Source organism: Hemitrygon akajei, chromosome 28 (assembly GCF_048418815.1).
Source record: "Hemitrygon akajei chromosome 28, sHemAka1.3, whole genome shotgun sequence".
NCBI lineage: Eukaryota > Metazoa > Chordata > Chondrichthyes > Myliobatiformes > Dasyatidae > Hemitrygon > Hemitrygon akajei.
In genome coordinates, this window is record NC_133151.1 from 13,890,710 (window position 1) to 13,914,519 (window position 23,810).

The window sequence follows — 23,810 nt, forward strand, 5'->3', positions numbered from 1 at the left end:
ACCACAACACAATTCCCAGTTGAACTGAACCCCACCTGCCTGCACAAGACATAGGCTCTGAGTGTTATTCTGTGGCCCACAGCAAATCCATTTCAATGTAAATGTGCATATCCAATAAACCTGCTCCTTCGTCCCCCTCTGTGTCACTCGTGTGCCTGTAGGGCGGTGGAGGATCTCACTGCCAAGCTCACCAACACCTCTACCTCCTCAGGAAGCGAGAGAGAGTTGGCATGACCCCAGCAGCCCACGCCGCTGTTTACAGATCCACCGCACGGAGCATCCCATCCAGATGCATCCCGGCTCGGTACGGGAACGGCTCTGCCCGTGGACCGCGAGAAACCGCAGAGAGTCGCGGACGCAGCTCAGCACATCACGGAAACCAGCCTCCCCTCCACGGACTCTGTCTGCACCTCTCACTGACCCCGTAAAGCAGCCAGCGTAATCAAAGACCCCCCACCCACCCCAGACATTCTCCCATCGGGCAGAAGATACAAACGCCTGAAAGTTCGTCCCACCAGGCCCAAGGACAGCTTCTACCCGCTGTTAAATATTCAGTCGTACAGCAAGACGGACTCCTGACCTCACAATCTACCTCGTTACGATCTTGCACCCTATTGCCTGCCTGCACTGCCCTTTCTCTGTAACTGTGACACTCTATCCTGCATTCTGTTACTGTTCCACCTCAGTGCACTGTGCAATGATCTGATCTGTATGAACAGCAGACGACACAAGCTTTTCACTGGATCTCTGTACATGTGACAATAACAAACCAATTCCAACTGCAAGGCAATACAATTAAGGCGTTTAATAGTCTGTCAGACAGACACATGAATATGCTGGGAATGGAGGGAGATGGACGATGTACAGGGAATGGAGGGAGATGGACCATGTACAGGGGATGGAGGGAGATGGACCATGTGCAGGGAATGGAGGGAGATGGACCATGTGCAGGGAATGGAGGGAGATGGACCATGTACAGGGAATGGAGGGAGATGGACCATGTACAGGGAATGGAGGGAGATGGACCATGTGCAGGGAATGGAGGGAGATGGACCATGTGCAGGAGATGGAGGGAGATGGACCATGTGCAGGGAATGGAGGGAGATGGACCATGTGCAGGGAATGATGGGAGATGGACCATGTGCAGGGAATGGAGGGAGATGGACCATATGCTGGGAATGGAGGGAGATGGACCATGTGCAGGCAATGGAGGGAGATGGACCAAGTGCAGGGAATGGAGGGAGATGGACCATGTGCTGGGAATGGAGGGAGATGGACCATGTGCTGGGAATGGAGGGAGCTGGACCATGTGCTGGGAATGGAGGGAGATGGACCAAGTGCAGGGAATGGAGGGAGATGGACCATGTGCAGGAAATGGAGGGAGATGGACCATGTGCAGGTAAAGGTGATTTAGTTTATTTAAAAATTCAGGATAGTTCTTGGTTATTCATCGGTACACGGGTGTAATGGAGAATGAAATGTGAGTTACTCCTGTCATGACCACTTTGGTACAACATTGTGGGCCAAAGGGCCTCTGCTTGAACAAGAGAAAAAATGCAGTTGCTGGAAATCCGAGCAACACAGACAAAATGCTGGAGGATTCCAGCAGGCCAGGCAGCGCCTAGGGAAAGGAGTATCATTGCCGTTTCAGTCCGAGGACTGCAGGAAAAGAGGAGGAGTTAGAGGAAGGTCTGCTCTTGCTCTGTTCTATGTGTCTGTCTAAAAACCTCTCAAACACCTCTTTTGTACTTGCCTCCACCTCCATTCCAGGCATCCACCACCCTCTGTGTATAAAAACTTGCCCCTCACACCTCCTTTAGAATTTCCCCCTCTCTGCTGCCTGAACCAAACCAGCAGGGATGGTCTGATGCGCCTCCTCACACGCTCCTTCAGGTTGTTATAGGCGGGGGTGGTGATAGGGACAAGCGCTCACAATGGCGTCTGTCTCAAACAGCCTCTGAGAACCAAGTCCAGCTCCTGGCCTTCATGTGTAACTTAACGTGTAAATTTGAGAAGGAGAAGGGAAAATCTGATGTGTCAGTATTACAGTTGAACAAAGGGAACTATGGAGCTATGAGGGAGGAGCTGGCCAAAGTTCAATGGAACAATACCCTAGCAGGGAAGACAGTGGAACAAAAATGGCAGGTATTTCTGGGAATAATGCAGAAGGTGCAGGATCGGTTCATTCCAAAGAGGAAGAAAGATCCTAAGGGGAGTAAGGGGCGGCCGTGGCTGACAAGGGAAGTAAACGGCAGTATAAAGATAAAAGAGAAGAAGTATAACATATCAAAGATGAGTGGGAAACCGGAGGACTGGGAAGCTTTTAAAGAGCAACAGAAGATAAGAAAAAAGGCAATACGCCAAGAAAAAATGAGGTACGAAGGTAAACTAGCCAAGAACATAAAGGAGGATAGTAAAAGCTTCTTTAGGTATGTGAATAGCAAAAAAAAAATAGTTAAGACCAAAGTTGGGCCATTGAAGACAGAAACGGGTGAATTTATTATGGGGAGCAAGAAAATGGCAGATTAGTTGAACAGGTACTTTGGATCTGTCTTCACTAGGGAAGACACAAACAACCTCCCAGATGTAATAGTGGCCAAAGGAACTAGGGTAAAGGATGAACTGAAGGAAATTTATATTAGGCAAGAAACGGTGTTGGATAGACAGTTGAGTCTGAAGGCTGACAAGTCCCCGGGACCTGATGGTCTGCATCCCAGGGTACTTAAAGAGGTGGCTCTAGAAATCGTGGACGCATTGGTAATCATTTTCCAATGTTCTATAGATTCAGGAACAGTTCCTGCTGATTGGAGGGTGGCTAATGCTGTCCCACTTTTCAAGAAAGGAGGGAGAGAGAAAACAGGGAATTATAGACCAGTTAGCCTGACGTCAGTGGTGGGAAAGATGCTGGAGTCAATTATAAAAGAGGAAATTACGACACATTTGGATAGCAGTAGAAGGATCAGTCCGAGTCAGCATGGATTTATGAAGGGAAAATCATGCTTGACTAATCTTCTGGAGTTCTTTGAGGATGTAACTATGAAAATGGACAAGGGAGAGCCAGTGGATGTAGTGTACCTGGACTTCCAGAAAGCTTTTCATAAAGTCCCACATAGGAGATTAGTGGGCAAAATTAGGGCACATGGTATTGGGGGCAGAGTACTGACATGGATTGAAAATTGGCTGGCTGACAGGAAACAAAAAATAGCGATTAACGGGTGCCTTTCAGAATGGCAGGCTGTGACCAGTGGGGTACTGCAAGGTTCGGTGCTGGGACCGCAGCTGTTTACAATATACATTAATGATTTAGATGAAGGGATTAAAAGTAACATTAGCAAATTTGCTGATGACACAAAGCTGGGTGGCAGTGTGAAATGTCAGGAGGATGTTATGAGAATGCAGGGTGACTTGGACAGGTTGGGTGAGTGGGCAAATGTATGGCAGATGCAGTTTAATGTGGATAAATGTGAGGTTATCCACTTTGGTGGCAAGAACAGGAAGGCAGATTACTATCTAAATGGAGTCAAGTTAGGAAAAGGGGAAGTACAACGAGATCTAGGTGTTCTTGTACATCAGTCAATGAAAGTAAGCATGCAGGTACAGTAGGCAGTGAAAAAAGCTAATGACATGCTGGCCTTTATAACAAGCGGAATTAAGTATAGGAGTAAAGAGGTCCTTCTGCAGCTGTACAGGGCCCTGGTGAGACCCCACCTGGAGTATTGTGTGCAGTTTTGGTCTCCAAATTTGAGGAAGGACATTCTGGCTATTGAAGGAGTGCAGCGTAGGTTCACGAGGTTAATTCCTGGAATGGCGGGACTGTCATTTGTTGAAAGATTGGAGCGACTGGGCTTGTATACACTGGAATTTAGAAGGATGAGAGGGGATTTGATTGAAGCATATAAGATTATTAAGGGATTGGACACACTGGAGGCAGGAAGCATGTTCCCGCTGATGGGTGAGTCCAGAACTAGAGGTTACAGTTTAAGAATAAGGGGTAGGCCATTTAGAACAGAGATGCAGAAAATCTTTTTCACCCAGAGAGTGGTGGATATGTGGAATGCTCTGCCCCAGAAGGCAGTGGAGGCCAAGTCTCTGGATGCATTCAAGAGAGAGTTAGATAGAGCTCTTATAGATAGCGGGGTCAAGGGATATGGGGAGAGGGCAGGAACGGGGTACTGATTGTGTATGATCAGCCATGATCACAGTGAATGGCGATGCTGGCAAAGAGGGCCGAATGGCCTACTCCTGCACCTACTGTCTATTGTCTATTCACTACAAGCCCGCAAGAAACATTTCCACTGACAGAAGGGGCAAAGGCAGGATTCTGGCACCTTAAAACCATCCGTTTCGGGCCGATGAGGGATCGCCAGCCGTGGTTGGCAGCTCATCTCGGAAAAGGAAAACTCTGATCTCAAACCTCCGCTGCCTTGCGGCTACACCCACTCGTGGGGAAGGATTCAGGAGTAAACTGCAAGAGAAAAATCTGGAGCTGTAGTCCCTAAGGCAGTCCTGTGGTGAGTTCAACGCTGACTGGCAACTCCTGCGATGCCGTTGGTGCCAAACTGTATCGGGCTCTCTCCATCAGCTGCATAGAGAGGGAGAGGCAGTTTGCTCTCCATATCGTACTGCCTTGGCTTGTGTATCTAGGCAGCGAGGACACAGTATCTATGGTTGACTCTGTCCTATCACCGCACATCGGGCAGACAGGAAGCTGGTGAGCGCATTTGGGAGCTAAGCTTTCCTGAGGCAAGGTTACAAACACCTCACCCAGGGGGTGGTCTGTGTTACAGAATCTGTGCCTGCGCAGTGTGGATGAGGGGTGAGGCTTGGTGTCAGTATCTGTGCTCGTGCTTGATGCTGCTATTGTTGAGTCTGCATGTCACCTACCCCTGAAACTCCCTTCCCAACAGCACCTTGGAGAGTACCTTACCCACACGGACTGAAATGGTTCAATAGGGCAGCTCACCCCCAGCTTCTCACCGTTACTGGGTCCAAATCCTGGAACTCCTTCCTCTACAGTACCTTGGAGAGGTCCTTCCCCACACGGACTGAAATGGTTCACTGGGACGGTAAACCCCACCTTCTCACCGTCACTGAGTCTAAACCCTGGAACTCCCTCTTCTTCAGCACCTTCCCCACGCATACTGAAATAGTTCAATTGGATGCTGCTCTCCAAGGTGCTGTAGAGGAGGGAGTTCCAAGGTTTAGACTCAGTGAGTCCCCACACCGAGTGCAACATTTCTAAAAGGCTGGAGAAGATCTGATTGGCCAAATGGCCCAGTTCTGCTTCTTCTTATGTCTAATGGACTGACGGATGATTTCACAGATAAAGGCCCTGCCTGGTGTCCCCGGGACAGGTTTCTGGCATTATTGCAGAGTTCAAGCATCCACATTACTTTTCAGTGTAAACTTAAAGTATATTGCAGATGCTGTGGTCAAATCAAGACATACAAAAAAGCTGGATGAACTCAGCAGGTCGGGCAGCATCCGTTGAAAGGAGTACTCAATGTTTCAGGTCCTGCAACGGTCTCAGACTGGTTACAGCACCAAAACAGGCCCTTTCCCCAACTGCTCCACACTGCCCTCAACTTCACCCTGCTTGTCCCAGTTGCCTGCGTTTAGCCCATAACCCTCCCCTTCACGTCCCTATCCAAATGCCTCTTCAGTGTTGTAATTGTACTCACACTGGCCCCTTCCTCAGACAGCTCGTTTCAGCTACTCACCTCCCTATGTAAAGAAGTTACCTCTCAGGTCTCTTAAATCTCTCCCCTCTTCTCTTCTGTCTGTGCGGTCTGGTTTTGGACTCACCGACCATGGGGGAAAGACTGTGACTGTGACCTTATCCACACCCCTCATGATTTTATAATCTTCAATGCGGTCACCCCTCATTCTCCAGGGAATAAAGATCCGGTGAGGCCAACCCCTCCCTATAACTCAGACCCTCAAGTCCAGTCAGCATCCTCATAAATCTCTTCTGCACCCTCTCCAGCTCAACAACGTCTTTCCTGTGACAGGGTGGCCAACACTGAGAAAGTGAGTGTTTGTCTCAGTTTCTTGGTGTCACTGAGAGTCAGTGTGTGCTGATTATTTGCATTAATATATTTGATTATGACAGTATGTGTCTAAATGTATGTTTATGTGTCTGTGTATGTGTACTGAGTCACGTAGACCCAGAATAGGTAAGGTCAGACTGGAGTCACGTATAGACCAGACTGTGTAAGGACAGACTGGAATCACATATAGACCCAGACTGGGTAAGGACGGACTGGAGTCACATATAGACCCAGACCTGGTCAAGATGAACTGGAGTCACACACACACTTGTTCATACACACCGAAACACCCTCATGCACAGCGATACACATACACACATGCGCGCACACACACACTCATAAACATACGAAGGCACACACATAAAGACACACAACCTTACACACACACCCTCATGCACAGACACACATATACACACACACTCACAGGCACACACTGACCGACACACGCAGTTACACACACGGAAACACACACTCACTCCCCCACCCCCACACACCAATCACACAGATGCACCCTCTCACACACACTGTCTGAGGTCCACGTGCCCACACACACACACACACACACAGAGGTGCACACACAGACACACCCCTCATCCACACACCATGATACACACACTCTCTCATGCACAGACACCTTAACACACAGACACAAACACACTCGCACTGAGGCACCCTCTCGTACATACTCTCACAGGCCCACACCCACACACACAGACACACTCACACCCTTCCACATGCACACACACCCTCACACAGACACATACCTACGCGCGCGCGCACACACACACAAATGCGCACACCTTAATGCACAGACACGCGCACACAGATCGACACATGTAGAAACATACAAATACCTACCCACACCCACGCACGTAGACACACCCTCTTGAGCGCACACACAAAGTAGCACATACTCACACACACAGATGCCCACTCTCTCTCTCTCGCGCGCACACACACACACACACACACACACACACACACACACACACACACACACACACACACACACACACACACACACACACACACACACACACACACACCACTGCTTGTCCCAGTGTTCAGCTCAGCATCTTAACCGGGCACTCAGTCAGGGTCTGCCAGCAGGGAGTGATATGTCTTTTATTTAAAGATACACCACAGAACAAACCTTTCTGTCCCTTCGAGTCGCACCACACAGCAACCAGATTTAACCCTAGCGTAACCACAGGAGAATTTACAATGGCCAATTCGCCTACTAACCAGTACATCGTCAAAGTATGGGAGGAAACCCACCTAGATCACGGGGAGACCACACAAACCCCTTACAAATGGCGCTGGATTTGACCGCCGGGCTCCGGCACGGCCCGAGCTGTAACGTAGTGGAATTAAGGAGTGTAACTCCCTACCGACACAAGTCTAAAACAAAACTGAGCTAAGTTTTGTTTCCCTGGCTATATTCAATTACACTTGATACGGCGCAGAGGACTTCGCTGGAACCAGTAATCTTTTTATAATGAAGTATTGACAGAGGCATCGATCCCGTGATGACTGAAGCCGCGGAGATTGCGATGTGCGCCAGGTGAAGGGGAAGGAAATGTAATGAAGCCCAGATCGACAGATTCAGTGTGTCAGTAACACATTAACACCACGTTACTGGCTCACTAACAGGCAGAGAGAGTAAATGTGTTGCCAGCATTAAAGAGACATTACCCAGATGTACTCGCTGAGCTGAGGTCTAAAGTTCAAGCTTTGCTCAATAGCTCAGGGCTCCTTGCTGCCTCCCCCCACCCCACCCCACCCCACCCACCGTCCCCTGGCAACAGGAGGGGCGGAAATCAGCAGGAGGGATTTCCACCGTCCCCTGGCAACAGGAGGGGCGGAAATCAGCAGGAGGGATTTCCACCGCTCCCCTGTTCCTGGTTCCCACTCACTCCCTCTTCTCCACACCCACTGCCCGAGGTAAAACGGCCCGAATCGGAATGTCGGAGGTTGTAGCCCGAGTGCAGAGGCCTGTACTGGAGTTCGGGGATTGTCTGACTGTGTGAATGGGTGGGAGAGCGGGACAGGGCTGTTCTTGTTGTGTTCTGCCAAGCATTGTGGGCATTCAATGCAGGCACTGGAACGTGTGGTGACACTTGCAGGCTGCCCTCAGCACCTCCCCAGGCGAGTCGGTTGTTAACACAAATGTGCATTTCACGTTTCTGCCAGTACAGCCCAGTAGAGGCCCTTCAGCCCACAATGTCATGCTGATCCTTTAACCTACTCTAAGATCAATCTAACACTTCCCTCTCACAAATCCCTCCATTTCCTATCATCCATGTGTCTATCTAAGAGTCTCTTAAATGCCTCGAATGTATCTGCCTCTACAGCACCCCCCAGCAGGGTGTTCTTCACACCCACCACTCTCTGTGTAAAAACTTACCTCTGATATCCACCCCCCCCCCATCACCTTAAAATTCCACCCCTTGTATTAGCCATTTCCACCCTGGGAAAAAGTTTCTGGCTGTCCATACAATCTAGGCCTCTTATCATCTTGTACACCTCTATCAGGTCACCTCTCATCCTCTGTTGCTCCAAAGAGAAAATCCCTAACTCACTCAACCTTTCCTCATAAGACATGCTCTTTAATCCAGATAGCATTTTAGTGAATCTCCTCTGCACCCTCTCTAATCCAGGCAGCATCCTGGTGAATCTCCTCTGCACTCTCTCTAATCCAGACAGCATCCTGATGAATCTCCTCTGCACCCTCTCTAATCCAGGCAGCATCCTGATGAATCTCCTCTGCACCCTCTCTAATCCAGACAGCATCCTGATGAATCTCCTCTGCACCCTCTCTAATCCAGGCAGCATCCTGATGAATCTCCTCTGCACCATCTCTAATCCAGACAGCATCCTGGTGAATCTCCTCTGCACCCTCTCTAAACCAGGCAGCATCCTGGTGAACCTCCTCTGCACCCTCTGTAAAGCTGCAACATTACCTCACAGTTCTTGGGGTAGTATATTGCGACACATACATACTTTGGTAAGAAACTTACTTTGAACTTTGAGATACAACAGTGGATGATCAGCTCCTGCTGATGCAGGGAGCTCTGGAATAAGTCAGTAAGACCAAAGAACTGATGTGGACTTCAGAAAGGGTGAGACGAGGGAACACACACCAGTCCTCATGGACGGATCAGAAGCGGAGAGAGTGAGCAGTTTCAAGCTCCTGGCTGTTAGAATCTCTGAGGATTTAACCTGGACCCAACTTATCGAAGCAGCTACAAAGAAGGCATGACAGTGGCTATATTTCATTAGGAGTTTGGGGTTTGGTATGTTCCCAAAAATACTTTCAAGTTTCTACAGATGTACCATGGAGAGCATTCTAACTGGCTTTATCACAGGATGCAGGATGCATTCTAACTGGCTGCATCACTGGCAAGAACAGGAAAACAGGTTATTATCTGAATGGTGGCCGAATAGGAAAAGGGGAGGTGCAACGAGACCTGGGTGTCATTGTACACCAGTCATTGAAAGTGGGCATGCAGGTACAGCAGGCAGTGAAAAAGGCAAATGGTATGTTGGCATTCATAGCAAGAGAATTCGAGTACTGGAGCAGGGAGGTACTCCTGCAGTTATACAAGGTTTTGGTGAGACCACACCTGGATTATTGTGTGCAGTTTTGGTCCCCTAATCTGAGGAAAGACATTCTTGCCATAGAGAGAGTACAAAGAAAGTTCACCAGATTGATTCCTGGGATGGCAGGACTTTCATATGAAGAAAGACTGGATTGACTAGGCTTATACTCACTGGAATTTAGAAGATTGAGGGGGGATCTTATTGAAACTTATAAAATTCTAAAGGGATTGGGCAGGCTAGATGCAGAAAGGTTGTTCCCAATGTTGGGGAAGTCCAGAATGAGGGGTCACAGTTTAAGGATAAAGGGACATCTTTTTAGGACAGAGATGAGGAAAAACTTCTTCACACAGAGAGTGGTGAATCTGTGGAATTCTCTGCCACAGGAAACAGTTGAGGCCAGTTCATTGGCAATATTTAAGAGGGAATTAGATATGGCCCTTGTGGCTAAAGGGATCAGGGGGTATGGAGAGAAAGCAGGTACAGGGTTCTGAGTTGGATGATCAGCCATGATCATACTGAATGGCGGTGTAGCCTCGAAGGGCTGAATGGCCTACTCCTGCACCTATTTTCTATGTTTCGAACTCAGGTCCTTCAGTCCCAGCAACATCCTTCTAAATTTTCTCTTTCATCCTTCCTGTAGGTCGTGTGGATGGTCAGAGGCTTTTTCCCAGGGCTGAAACGGTTGCCACAAGAGGACACAGGTTTAAGATGCTGGGAAGTAGGTACAGAGGAGATGTCAGGGGTAAGTTTTTTACACAGAGAGTGGTGAGTGCGTGGAATGGGCTGCCGGCAATGGTGGTGGAGGCGGATACGATAAGGTCTTTTAAGAGACTTTTGGATAAGTACATGGAGCTTAGAAAAATAGAGGGCAATGGGTAAGCCTAGTAATTTCTAAGGTAGGGACATGTTCGGCACAACTTTGTGGGCCGAAGGGCCTGTATTGTGCTGTAGGTTTTCTATGTTTTTCTATGTTCTATTTATATTTGCATTTGCACAGCTTGTTGTCTTCTGCACTCTAGCTGAACACCCAGGTTAGGTGCTCTTTCATTGATCCTGTTATAGTTATTATTCTATAGATTTTGTTGAGTATGCCCACAGGAAAATGAATCTCAGAGTCGTATATGGAGACATATACACACACTCAGTAAATCTATAGAATACTAACTATAACAGGATCAATGAAAGATCAACCAGAGTGTAGAAGGCAACAATAAATATCAAGAACGTGAGATGAAAAGTTCTTGAAAGTGAGTCCATGGGTTGTGGGAACATTTCAATGACGGGTAAAGTGAAGATGAATGAAGTTATCCCCTTTTGTTCAAGAGCCTGATGGTTGAGGGGTAGTAACTGCTCCTGGACTTGGTGGTGTGATTACTGGGGCTCCTGTACATATTTGTACCTAGGTTTCATATTTAAGTTTGCTGCTGACACCACCGTTGTTGGAAGAATCAAAGGTGGTGATGGATCAGCATATCGGAGGGAGATTGAAAACCTGGCTGAGTGGTGCCACAACAGCAACCTCTCACTCAAGGCCAAGGAGTTGATTATTGACTACAGGATGTCCATGAGCCAGTCCTTATCAGGGAATCAGAGGTCAAGTGGCCCAAAAACTCGAAATTCCATAGAGAATCTGCCCTGAGACCAGCATGTAAGCGCCATCACAGGGCACAACGGGGCCTCTACTTCCTTAGAAGTCTACACAAATTCAGCATGCCTTTGACAAACTTCTGCAAGATGCACAGCAGAGAGTGTCCTAAGTGGTAGGGAAACACCAACACCCAGGAATGGAAAAGCCGCCAGGAAGTGATGGATACGGCCCGGTCCATCACAGGAAAAGCCCTCAACACCAGTGAGCACATCTACAGGGACCACTGCCACAAGAAAGCGCCGACCATTATCAGTGACTCCCACCATCTGGGCCATGTTGCTGCCATTGGAAACCTGAGCGGGAGCCTCAAATTCAGGAGAAGTTATTATCAGGCTCCTGAACCAGCGTGGTCATCTACACCCACCTCAACTTTGAGCTGATTTTACGACCCACAGACTCACTTTGAAAGACTCTACAACTCATATTCTCAGTCTTCTTTATTCTTGTCATTTTTGTATTTGCACAGTTTGTCTTTTGCACACTGGTTGTTTGCCATTTTACACTGGTTCCATCGTCTTTCTTTGTCCTGCTGTGAATGCCCGCAAGAAAATGAACAGGTGACATTTACGCACTTCGATAATAAATTTACCTGAGCTCGCCCTGACTGCCTGCATTTGACACGCCTTCCTCTCTTCTCGCTGCTGTCATCAGGAAGAAGGTACAGGAACCTCAGGACTCACACCACCAGGTTCAGGAACAGTTATTACCCCTCAACCATCAGGAAGAAGGTACAGGAGCCTCAGGACCCACACCACCAGGTTCAGAAACAGTTATTACCCCTCAACCATCAGGCTCTTAAACCAGAGTGGATAACTTCATTCACCTCAACTCTAACTAATTCCACAACCTACAGACCCACTATCAAAAGGACTCTTCACAACTCATGTTCTCTGTATTAATTCTTTGTCTTTGCATGGTTTGTCTTTGGTTGTTTGTCAGTCTTTCTTTGTGAGTAGCTTTCCATTGATTCTGTGGTATTTATTTGTTCTACTGTGAATGCCTGCTTGGAAGTGAATCTCAGGGTTGTATATGGTAGGTATTGAAGATGCAGAAAGGCAGGGGTTAACATGATGTCCAGGCAAAGATGATTTACGGACCAGGTGCAGTCAACCTAGGAAAGAGAAGGGGACTGGAGCCTTACAGTCATAGAAAAGGACAGCACAGAAACAGGCTCTTTGGCCTATCTAGAACACAGCGAACCATTTAGACTGCCCACTCCCATTGACCTCCACCGGGACCATAGTCCCCCATAGTCCTATCATCCTTGTACCTGCCCAAGCTTCTCTTAAACGTTGAAATCGAGACCACAAGAACCACTTGTGTTGGCAGCACACTCTACACTCTCGTGACCCTCTGAGTGAAGATGTTTCTCCTTAAACCTTTCACCTTTCACCCTTAACCCATGATCTCTAGTTGCAGTCCCACCCAACCTCCAAGGAAAAAGCCTGCTTGCATTTACCCTATCTATACCCCTCATAACTTTGTATACCTCTGTCAAATTTCCCCTCAGCCATTCCCATTCCAAGGAATAAAGTCCAACCTTTCCATATAACCCAGGACCTTTAGACCTGGACACGTCCTGGGGACTCTGAGACAAGATGAAGGTGAAAGATTGTCCCTGTGTCTTGGTACATGTGACAATGACAGACTAATTACCCGTACCAGTTCTCTCCACCCTACAAGTGCTGCTCGACCCGATGAGGTTCCCCAGCAGAGAATTTGTTGCTCGAGATTCCAGTATCGGCTGTCCATTTGGCCCATCTGGGCCATGCTGACCAAGATGCCAATCCAAACGAGTCCCATTTTGTTGTGCTTAAACCACATCGCCCAAAACCTTTCCTATCCATATACCTGTCCGAGTGTCTTTTAAATGTTGTTAATGTACCTGCCTCAACCACATACTCTGGTAGCTCATTCCACATATCCACCACCCTCAGGGTGAATAAGTTGCCCCTTGTGTTCCGATAAATATTTAAAATTCTGCCCGTTTCCATCCTACCATCGCGGGACCAAAATTCACCTCACAGGCCAGCCAGCGACTCAGTCACATGCCTTCCCCTCCCTTGGAACATGTAGTTTCCTCTGCATGGGAGGTCTGAATCGTTCAGTCAGAGACACGATTCCCAGAATCAGATTTATTTATCACCGACATATGTCGTGAAATTCGTTGTTTTGCTATAGCAGTATAGTGTGATACATAAAAATATCACGATCAATAACAATAAAATATATTTAAAAAGCTCAAAAAGACAGCAAAATAAGATATTGAAACATAGAACATAGAAAACCTACAGCGTAATACAGGTCCTTCAGCCCACAATTTTGTGCTGAACGTGTCCTGACTTTAGAAATTACCTAAGGTTACCCATAGTCCTCTACTTTTCTGAGTTCCATATACCCGTCCATGAGTCTCTTAAAAGACCCTATTGTATCCGCCTCCCGCACCATCGCCGGCAGCCCATTCCACGCACTCACCACTCTCTGCGTAAAAAATTACCCCTGACATTTCCTCTGTACCTACTTCCAAACACTTTAAAATTGTGCCCTCTCATGATAGCCATTTCAGCCCTGGGAAAAAGCCTCTGACTATCCACACGATCGATGCCTCTCATTATCTTATACATCTCTATCAGGTCAACTCTAATCCTCCATCGCTCCAAGGAGAAAAGGCCGAGTTTACTCAACCTATTCTCATAAGGCATGCCCCCCAATCCAGGTAACATCCTTGTAAATCTCCTCTGCACCCTTTCTATGGTTTCCACATCCTTCCTGTAGTGAGGCGACCAGAACTGAGCACAGTACTCCAAGCGGGGTCTGACCTGGATCCTATATAGCTGCAACGTTACCTCTTGGCTCTTAAACTCAACCCCACAATTAATGTAGTCCAATGCACCGTATGCCATTTTAGGCACACAGTTAACCTGCGCAAGATCCCAAGATCCCTCCGATCCCCCACATTGCCAAGAGTCTTACCATTAATACTATATTCTGCCATCATATTTGACCTACCAAAATGAACCACTTCACACTTATTTGGGTTGAACTCCATCTACCAGTTTTACATCCTATCAATATCCCGCTGTAACCTTTGACAGCCTTCCACACTGTCCACAACACCCCCAACCGCTGTGTCATCAGCATATTTACTAACCCATCCCTCCCCTTTCTCATCCACGTCATTTAGTCAAAGAGTAAGGGTCCCAAAACAATTCCCTGAGGCACCCCACTGGTGACTGACCTCCATGCAGAATATGATCCGTCTACAACCACTCTTTTTGCCTTCTGTGGGCAAGCCAATTCTGGATCCACAAAGCAATGTCCCCTTGGATCCCATGCCTCCTTACTTTCTCATTAAGCCTGGCATGGGGTACCTTATCAAATGCCTTGCTAAAATCTATATACACTACATTTACAGCTCTACCTTCATCAATGTGTTTAGTCACATCCTCAAAAAACTTCAATCAGGCTCGTAAAGCACAGCCTGCCTTTGACAAAAGCCATGTTGACTATTCCTAATCATATTATGCCTCTCCAAATGTTATAAATCCTGCCTCTCAGGATCTTCTCCATCAACTTACCACCCACTGAGGTAAGACTCAGTGGTCTATAATTTCCTGGACTAACTCTGCTCCCTTTCTTGAATAATGGAACAACATCCACAACCCCCCAGTCCTCCAGAACCTCTCCCGTCCCCACTGATGATGCAAAGTTCATTGCCAGAGGCTCAGCAATCTCCTCCCTTGCTTCCCACAGTAGCCTGGGGTACATCCCTTCCAGTCCCGGTGACTTATGCAACTTGATATTTTCCAAAATCCCCAGTACGTCCTCTTTTTTAATATCTACATGCTCCAAAGTACTCATTAAGTACCTCTGCTATCTCCTCCGTTTCCATACATTAGAGCAGAATTAGGCCATTCGGCCCATCACCACTATTCCATCACAGCTCATCCTGTTTCCCTCTTAGCCCCATACTCCCGCCTTTTCCCCATAACCTGTGACTCCCTGACTAATCAAGAACCTATCAACCTCCACTTTAACTATACCCAATGACTTCGCCTTCACAGCCGCCTGTAACAACGAATTCCACAGATTCACCACCCTCTGGCTAAAGAAATTCCTCCTCATCTCTGTTCTAAATGACAGCCCTCTATTCTGAGGCTGTCTCCTCTGACCCCAGACTCCCCCACTATAGGAAACATCCTCTTCACATTCACTCTATCTGTGTCCTCTGGTCCTAGACTCCCCCACTATAGGAAACATCCTCTCCACATCCACTCTATCTGTGTCCTCTGGTCCTAGACACCCCCACTATAGGAAACATCCTCTCCACATCCACTCTATCTGTGTCCTCTGGTCCTAGACACCCCCACTATTGGAAACATCCTCTCCACATTCACTCTGTCTGTGTCCTCTGACCCTAGACTCCCCCACTATAGGAAACATCTCAAGGCTTTTCAATATCTGATAGATTTCAATGAAATCCCCCCTCATTCTTCTAAACGCCAGTGAGTTCAGGCCTGGAGTCATCAAACACACCTCATACATTAACCCTTTCATTCCTGGGATCATTCTCCTGAACAGCCTCTGGAGCCTTCGTGTTGTGTAGCTGTGGATGGGGCACATCAGTTGCTGGGTCTGCTTAGGAGGAGATCGGTGGAGTAGGGGGGTTGACGGTGGAGGGACAGGGAGGTGGGGAGGTCACAAGAGGATTGGAACACAAAGGATAGAGCTGGAACATCTCCAGTTCTGATGTTTGAGCCAAAGAAGTGAAGAAATGGGGAGTGGGTGAGGCACCGTGTGATGCAGTGTGGTGTCACAGAACACCCGGTAAACCTGAGGTTCACACCTATTCTCCTAATCTGCTTACTCAACACTAAATGCCCCTCGACCTATCTGCATCATCCTCAAACTTGGCTACAAAGTCATTAATTCTGTCATCCATATCACTGAGGACAATGCGAAAAGAATCAGGCCCAACACAGACCCTGCGAAACACCGGTAGTCACCAACAGCACCTTTGTCTCCTGCCAATCAGCCACTGCTTTGTCCATGCCAGTATCTTTCCTGTAATACCATGGGCCTCATGTGTGGCACCTTGTCAAAGGCCTTCTGAAAATCCAAGTTTACAACATCAATCGATCTTCCTTTGTCTATCTTGCTTATTTCTTCAAAGAATTGCAACAGATTTGTCAGGGAAGATTTTCCCTTGAGGAAACCATGCTGATTACGGTCTATTTTATCATGTGCCTCCAAATATTCCAACTTCAAAATCTTCCAACCACTGAAGTCAGGCTGACTAGACTACAACTTCCTTTTTTCTGCCTCTCTCCCTTCTTGAAGATGGAGTGACGTTTACAATGTTCCAGTCCTCCGGAATAATGTCAGAATCCAGTGATTCTTGAGAGATCATTACTAATGCCTCTACATTCTCTTCAGGCACCTCTTTCACAATCTGGGGGTTGTACACCACCTGGTCCAGGTGACTTATCTACCTCCAGACCTTTCAGTTTCCGTGGACCTTCTCCGTACTAATGGCAGCTTCACTCACTTCGTGACCCCTGACACTCTTGAACATCCAGTAGAGTCAGTGACTGATGCAAACTACTTATCAAATGTCTCCCATTTCCTTGCCCCCATTACTACCTCTCCAGCGTTATTTTCTAGTGGTCCAAAACCCACTCTCGCCTCTCTTTTACTCTTCATATATCCGGAAAAAATTTGCAGTATCCTCTTTAATATTGCTGGCTAACTTAATTTCATTCCATTTTTACCTCTGTATGCCTTTGTCAGTTGCCCTCTCTTGGTATTTAAAAGCTTCCCGATCCTTGTTGTTGTTCTATTATATGCCTTCTCTTTGGCTTTTATGTTGGCTTTGACTTTCCTTGTCAGCTACAATTGCCTCATCCTGCCTTTAGAATGCTACTTAATCGTTGGGATGTATGGATCCTGCACCTTCCAAATTGTTCCCACAAACTCCAGTACTGCTTTTCTGCTGACATCCCCTGATAGTGTCCCTTTCCAATCAACTGTGGCCAGCTCCTCTCTCTTGCCTCTGTAATGCCCGTTACTCCACTGTAATGCTGATACATCTAACTTCAGCTTTTCTCTCTCAAATTGCAGGGTGAATTCTAATCATTTATGATCACTGTCTCCTAAGGGTTCCTTTACCTTAAGCTTCCTAATTATATCTGGTTCATTACACAACACCCTATCCAGAATAGTCTTTCCCCTAGTGGGCTCAACCACAAGCTGCTCTAAAAAAAGCATGTAGTAGGCATTCTACAAATTCTCTCTCTTGGGATCCAACACGAAGCTGATTTTCCCAATCTACCTGCATATTGAGATCCCCAATGACTATGGTAACATTGCCCTTTTGACATGCGTTTCTATCTCCCGTTGTTACTTGTAGCCCACATCCTGGGTATTGTTCAGAGGCCTGTATATAACTCCCAAGAGGGTCTTTTTACCCTTCAGTTTTTAACTCTACTGACAAGGATTCTACATCTTGAGATCCTACGCCATCTCTTTCTAATGATCTGATTTAATTTTTTACCAACAGAGCCATCCCAACCCCTCTGTCTACCTACCTATCCATTCAATACAAAATTTGCTCTTGGATGTTAAACTCCCAACTATAATCTTCTGTCTGTGATATCCACAACATTAACCGGTACCTTCCAATCTCAAACTGTGCTACAAGATTATCTACCTTATTTCGTATACTGCGTGCATTCAAATATAACACCTTCAGTCCTGCATTCATCGCCCTTTTCAATTTTGTCCCAACCTTACAATGCAACTCATCCCACTAACTGCAATTTTGCCCTATCATTCGCTTTTCCTTCCTCACACTGCATCGACTTATACACCAACATCCCTATCTTCAGCCCGATCACTCAGGTTCCCAACCCACTGCCAAATTAGTTTAAACCAGACGTTCTCAACCTGGAGTCCACGGACCTTTGCTTAATGGTATTGATCCATGGCATTAAAAAAGTTTGAGAATCCCTGGTTTAAACCTGCCCCAAACCCTGTGAGCTAGTGTTCATGGACCATTCAGAAATCTGATGGTGGAGGGGACGAAGCTGTTTCTAAAACATCCAGTGTGCATCTCGTCGTCCTTCCTTGATGTCCTGGCTGGTGACAGTCCTCAATGATACTGCAGATGCCACTTTCTTGAGCTTCTGAAGATATCCACAATGATGAGGAGGTTTGTGCCCCTGACTGGCCCCTGTCAGAATGCTCTCCATGGTACATCTGTAGAAACTTGTTAGTCTTTAGTGACATACCAGATCTCCTCAAATTCAAGTGATGTGCCTTCTTCATGATTGCATCAATATATTGGCCCCAGGATAGATCTTCAGAGGTGTTGACACCCAGGAACTTGAAGCTGCTCACTCTTTCCACCACTGACCCCTCGATGAGGATGGGTGTGTGCTCCCTCGACTTCCCCTTCCTGAAGTCCACAATCAATTCCTTGGTCTCACTGATGTTAAGTGCAAGGCTGTTATTGCGACAACCACAAAACCAGCTGATCTGTCTCACTCCTGTACGCTTCCACGTCACCATCTGAGATTCTACCATCATCAGCAAAGTCCTAGGTTTGTTTGAGCTGTGCCTGGCCACACAGTTGTGAGGGTAGTGAGAGTAGAGCAGTGGGCTAAGCACATGTCCCTGAGGTGTACCGGTGTTGATCGTCAGTGAGGAGGAGATGTTACTACCGATCTGCGCTCACTGTGGTCTCCTGGCGAGGGAGTCGAGGATCCAGCTGCAGAGGGAGGCACAGACGCCCAGGGTTTTGAAGCCTGTTGTTTTGCACTGAGGGAATGGTATCGATCCTGAGCCCCCTGTTACAGATCAGATCGCTGGTCTGGAATGCCATAACGGAGGAGGTACAGGAGCAAAAAGACGCACACTCAACGATCCAAGAACAGCTTCTTTCCCTCCGCCATCAGATTTCTGACTGGTCCGTGAACCCAGGAACACAAGCTCACAATTCGGTTTTTTTTACACTTATTTATTTTTGTGATTTATGGTAATTTTATTTCTCTTCACCGCTCTACTGCCAGGAAAACAAGTTTAAATGCAATTTAAGTCAGTGATAATAAATCTAACGCTAAAAGGAAAAAGATGAACTTTGTTTGCCGTGTGCACATCGAAACACCGAGACAACTATATACACGGTGTGCGTCACAGCCCGAGATATGTTGGGGCCAGTCCGTAAGTGACACTATGCGTACCACACCCACTCACAAACCCTAACCCGCATGTCTTTGGACTGTGGGAAGAAACCCGAGCACTCGGAAGAAACCTACGCGGTCATGGGGAGGATACACAACCTCCTTCCAGGCAGCGGCGGGAATTGTACCCGGACCGCCCGTGTTGTAACAGCACTATGCTAACCGCTACACTACCATGCCATCCTCGAGGTGTGAGCTCTGTCTCCATCAGACATAGAAGCAAAATCCAGCCATTCAGCCCATCAAGTCTGTGCAATCACAGCTGATGATTATTCTCACCTAATCTTTGAAGCCCTGACCAAACATGAACCGCTTTAAGCACTGCATACCCAATCAGCTCCTCAGCAGGTGAAAAATAAATTAATCTAAATCTGCACCATCCTGAGGGCGTATGACACAGGAAGATGTCGAGATGATTCAAGCAATGATAGTCTCAAATAAGGGAATGGAGTCACAGGACAAAACGAGGGGTGGGGGCACTCACAAACACGTGTCCATGTCCTCGATAATCACATCCGTCCGCCGCAGAGACGGGCACAGGAACCCCTGCCAAGCAGAGGAAGGCAAGAATCTCTCAGCAGTGGGGAGAAACTGCCAGCACTCTCTGCCAGAGAAACTCCCAGAGAGAGAGAAGTTCATTTCAAACCGTTATATCTGCCATTCTGTGATAAGACACCTGCTCTCCATAAATCTCCCACCAGTGCTGCCAACTTTCAGTATGTGATGCGGGCGAGGCTGCCGGGTTAATGTGCAGATGCTGACAGTGGGCACGGTGGCCTGGTGACACCGCTACCCACACTAACCTCGCTGCCCGCCGGGACCCCACGTCACCCACTGGCCGGCACCTGTCTCTCACCAGCCCAGTCAGGACACAGCCACAACAACCCTCCCAAGCACCGTGCGGACGATGTGAGAGAGAGTGGGGCTGGAGAGGACAGAAAGAATTCCAGAGCTAACATGGGAATCTGGGAATGAATGCGAGTTGGTTGCTAGAAGTGGGTGCGGAGCTTGGGAAGGTGAGGGGCTGGAGGGGGTTAAAGAAACAGGGAGGGATGCAGGGCTGGATGAGGTTACAGAGACAGGGAGGGGTGTAGGGGCCAGAGGGGGTAACAGAGACAGCAAGGGGTATAGGGGCCAAAGAGGGTAAAATAGAAGGAAGGGTGTAGGGTCTGGAAAGGGTTATAGAGACAGGGAGGGGTGAAGGGGATGGAGGGGTTTACAGAGACGGGGGGGGGGGTTATACAGGAGTAAGATTTGTCTATTTATTATTAATCTTCAGGCTATAATATTCAAGAATTTGTGCTAATATTTTGTGTTAGAGTGTACTGGTTCACAATTCTATATGCCGTCTGTGTTTTGTACCTTGGTCCTGAGGAATGATGTTTCGTTTATCTGTATAATCGTTTGTGTTTTGTACCATCGTCCTGAGGAATGACGTTTCATTTATCTGTATGAATGTCTGTGTTTTGTACCTTGGTCCTGAGGAACGATGTTTCCTTTATCTGTATAAATGTCTGTGTTTTGTACACTCGTCCTGAGGAAGAACGTTTCATTTATCAATATAAATGTGTAAGGTTGCCTGACAATGAATTTGTTGGCAGTGTTGCAGCAGAATATCTTTGGGACACATCACAGGTGACTCGTTAGTTGTGGGACACAATCCGAGGAATTAATTGTGGACTGAAGGAAAGTAAAGTTAGAGGAACACACACCAGTTCTGATCGAGGGATCACCAATGGAAAGCCGGAACAGCTTCAAGCTCCTGGGTGTCAACATCTCTGAAGATCTGAGCCCAACATGTCGATGCAGCTACGAAAGAGGCTACATTGCATTCGGAGTCTGAGGAGGTTGTTATGTCTCCAAAGACAGTGGTACCGTGGAGAGCATTCTAACTGGCTGCATCACCTTCTGGTATATGGGGTGGGGGTAACTACTGCACAGGATCGAAGCAAGCTGCAGAGAGTTGTAAACTCAGTCAGCTCCATCATGGGTACAAGCCTCCCCAGCACTCAGGATATCTTCATGGAGTGATGCGTTAGATAGGCGCCTTCATCACTAAGGACCCCCATCAGCTGGGACATACCCTTTTCTCACTGCTACCATCAGGAAGACTGAAGGCCACACTCAACAATTCCGGGGCAGCTTCTTCCCCTCTATATAGATAGATAATAAATATATAAAACTATAAATTACATTCAGAAATAAATTCTTTATTTCTTTTGATTCCTTAACGTTGTCACAGTCTGGAGGTGAGCAATGTGTGGAATGGAGTGGGGACAAGATCCCAATACCTTTTAAACGCTCCCAATGATGTGTGTCTCACATCGCCTCTGACAACCAAGTCCAGCTCCTGGCCTTCATGGGCGGCTTTGCTACTAAGCCCGGTGGAACCCTTTCTACTGGCAGGAGAAGGGGTTACTGAAGCCTTAAAGCCAATCGTTTCAGGCAGATGGGACTCGTCAGCCATGGTTGGTGACTCATCTAGAAGGAAAACTCCGATCTCAAACCTCCACTGCCTCATGGCTACACTCACTTCGGGGGTAAACTCCGTGGGAAAAATCCGGAGCAGGAGTCCTTAAGGCAGTCCTACATTGAGTTTAATACTGACTGGCATCTCCTGCAATGCTGCTGGTGCTGAACTGCCGTTCCTTTTGGTTCATCAGCCGAGTGGAGAGGGGAGCCTGTCAGATGGGCCACAGCTTGCCCTCCATATTGTACTGCCCAGTTGCACGTAGGCGGTTAGGATGCAACATCCTGATCAATAGAGAGCCGACCTACATATCTAAATACCTGACAGTAATTGATAGCTTTGCATCATGTATTGCAATGTACTGCTGCCACAATACACAGAGCTGCCGACATTAAACCTGATGCTGATTCAGGGTGGGGAGATGCTGTGACGAAGGTCTGGAGCGGGAGAGGACCGAGGGAGGTGTCAGGGCATGGCACGGTGTGAGTGACGGCGGACGAACAGAGGACAGGCGAGACAGACACAGGGCAGACGGTGGGGGCCGGAATCTGGATCAACACAACCGGCTGGATGGCCTGACCCCGCCGAGACTGTCTGCTGGGATGAACTGTCAGTCCCTCACCCATGCCGGGAAAGTCCATCGTGTCACGGATCTGCTCCCTGTACCCCAGAACCGGTACATGGGTGGCACAGTAGGGCAGCGGCTATTGTGAGGCTGTACGGCGCCAGTGACTGCCACTCTCTGTAAGGAGTTCGGACGTTCTTCCCGCGACCGCGCGGGATTCCTTTGGGGACTCTGGTTTCCGCGCACAGTCCGAGGTCACGCTGGCTAGGCTTAGTGAATTTTGGGCACGCTCGTTTGGCACAGGAACACTTGTGGGCTGCCCCCAGCTCGTCCTCCGACTGTGTTGATCATTGGCATAAAGGTTGTGTTTCTCCGTACGTTTCGATGTACGTGTGACGCAGAACACAGGACACTGCTTCGGCCCACAACGTCATGCTGAACCAATTAGATTTGTAATCGGATGGCCTGCACAAAGTCCATATCTGTCCATTTTCTTCTTGTTCACATGCCCATCTAAAATCTCAGTCCGTAACACCTGTACCACCACCGCCAGGCACCCACCACTCTCTGTGTAAAAAACCTTTCCCCTCACATCTTTGAAAATACCCCCCCCCACCTTAAAGCATTTGCTCTAGTATTAGATGTTTCTACCCTGGGAAACAGATATTCCCTGTTGACTCTGTCTGTCCTCTCATAATCTTCCCCCCAGCCTCTGGCGCTGCAGAGAAAACAGCCCGAGTTTATCCAGCCTCTCATTGTAGCCCATGCCCTCCAAAGCAGACAGCATCCTGACAATCTGCACCCTCTCCAACGCCCCAACATCCTGACCAGACCTGTACACAATACTCCTGATGTGGCCTATCCAGAGCTGCAAAATAATTCCTGACTTTTGGACTCAATGCCTTGATTAACAAAGGCAAGCATGCTGTACGCCTTCTCAACCGCCTTATCAACCCGCGTGGCCACTTTCAGGGAGCTATGACCTTGGATCCCAGGATCAGAATCAGGTTTAACATCACCAGGGTACCTTGTGAAATTCGTTGTCTTTGCAGCAGCAGCACATTGAAAAACAGAACAAAAACGTGAATTACAGGAAGTATATATATTAAATAGTTACTATAAGTAAACAGTGCCAAAATAGAAATAAAAAAAGTAGTGAGGTAGTGTTCGTGGTTCAATGTCCGTTCAGAAATCTGATGGCAGAGGGGAAGAAGCTGGCCCTGAATGGTTGAGT

The 23,810-nt window shown here is 47.7% G+C and overlaps 1 protein-coding gene across 24 annotated transcripts in view; it reads right to left on the reverse strand.

Moving 5' to 3' along the window:
- The window catches only part of LOC140717693 (neurexin-2-like), a 1,248,008-nt gene that overhangs the window by 1,171,630 nt on the left and 52,568 nt on the right, over positions 1–23,810 (reverse strand). The window lies entirely within an intron of this gene.